Genomic DNA, 2,022 nt, shown 5'->3' on the forward strand with positions numbered 1-2,022 from the left:
CAAAATCCCCTGTGGCGGCGGCAAACCTGTTCCCCTCAAAGAAAGGCTGCAAGCATTTCCTTTGGAAGTAAAGCTTTCACTTCAAGAATATGCCATAAAATGTATCTGACATAGTTCCAGTGCCCAGTTCCAAATAAGTAAGGAATCATTCGTTTCAGGGAATAATTGTGAAGAGGCCAGTCAACCTCACATTCTGTTTGGATGAACAGGTGTATGATGATTTCAATATTCTACCCACAGAAGTACTGTTCTTGAGATTCGAACAATATCCAGCTCTTCCTGAAAATCCTCTACAGTTGTTTTTCCTGACATGATTATCAGCTGAAAAATTCCTGTCAAACCCACCCTTAAGCCTCTAATTGCCTTTGGTCATGCTTTCCATTTAACATACTGGTGACCCCTTTGAAAACTACATTAAGAATGTCTTCAAGACCACTCCCATTCAAAAGGATACCCACACAACCAACAAAGGACGTGAGAATATGCATTCTCCAAGGGCAAACAAGATGTTACCATCAACTAAGATCAGACCATTTGATTTGTTGAATGACTTTGTACAACTGCATATCAGCAGAGAAATGGACAAATGGTCTGGTTTGCAGAGGTTCTTCCAAAATCATAAGAGTAGTAAGGATTGTGTCCGGGTAAGATGGTGTCATATCAATCAAAGGCCCAAAGACAAAATGGCTTGCTGGACCATGTCCCGAACCATCTGCCTTTGATGAAGCTGCCATTGCATGTGTCCATTTTGGTGTTGGATCATCTGATTTTATTTGTTGAAAAACAGAGACGAGTCAGGAAGTGTCCTTTTCTAAGGCTGCCTTTATACGGACTGTGGATTTGAAGAGCAAGTCATATGAAAAACCAAGCTGTAGTGTAAGCATGGGTGGAACTGATCTCTTAACTCCATGGTAATGATACTGCCTCACAGAAGACCTGTTCACTAGCTGAAGATTCTACATATCTAGATGCAATATCCCTGGAATTTCAGGCAATATATTGCAGGGAGTACCTGAAGGAGATCATGCATACATTATGATTTTGTGGTTGCAAAGTGTTTGTTATTAAAAAGAATTATGCATACACAAACAAATAAAATATTTTGGAATACAAACGTGAATAAAATCAAAATGGCATGGAAAGAAACTGAAATTTATAGAATAGAAAAGGTAGCATCTATGAACCTAATGCGCATCAAAGGTCATCAACCTAGCAGATGAGCATGAAACCAATAAAGTGATCATAATCGTACCTCTGCCATGCTGCACAAATTCCACTGCCATAAATAGGTTTCCCGCTTGCCATTTGGAGTGAACACATTTAAATGAAAGTTATCACACCAAACACTAATCAATCCATTTCCATCTAAGAGTCCATGAATCGGTAATTTTTCCTCACATGTGAATAAGGCAGCTGATTCTCTGAATCGTTTGACTTCATCATAACATGAACAAAAGCCTTTATCATGTAATATATCAATAATTTCTCTTGACTCAGAAATATTTTGCATTTTAGTATCAAAACCATGGTCTTTGTCTGATTAAATTTATTCTATACAAGAGCTTGTAATGCTTCGTTGATTGACAGAGATTTTCTTATTATCCCTCCCTTAGAAACAAGTTCTGAAACTAAATTTAGAAGTGTCTGACTAGACTGTACAATTGCCTCTTCGTTGATGAACTGGTTTAGCTTTTATGACTCTATTTTGGCATGGGTTTCATTAGAAATTTGCCAAATTATTTCTAACACACGACCATCATCATTATTTGCCTCAACTACCTTCAAGCATTCTAGCAAAAGCTTCAGAAAACAAAGCTTACTAGCACATGCCTTCATATGTAGCAAAAACTAAAATGTCCCTCCAATCAGTGCATTAGTATAGCTCTTGCTTTTTGATTCGGGCAGGATTTATCACCCTGAGACATTTGATCAGCAGCAGAAGTTAAGTCTTCAGACTGAGAAGCAGACGACAGAAAATCTAAGTACTCTTGTTACAAGTCATTTATTTCTGTGGAATTTCAT

General features: G+C 37.8%; 1 pseudogene; it reads right to left on the minus strand.

The window, feature by feature from the left end:
• Nucleotides 1-347: 347 nt before the first annotated feature.
• On the minus strand, nucleotides 348-1,283 carry LOC137645368 (uncharacterized; annotated as a pseudogene).
• Nucleotides 1,284-2,022: the final 739 nt, after the last annotated feature.

Source organism: Palaemon carinicauda, chromosome 8 (assembly GCF_036898095.1).
Source record: "Palaemon carinicauda isolate YSFRI2023 chromosome 8, ASM3689809v2, whole genome shotgun sequence".
Taxonomy (NCBI): domain Eukaryota; kingdom Metazoa; phylum Arthropoda; class Malacostraca; order Decapoda; family Palaemonidae; genus Palaemon; species Palaemon carinicauda.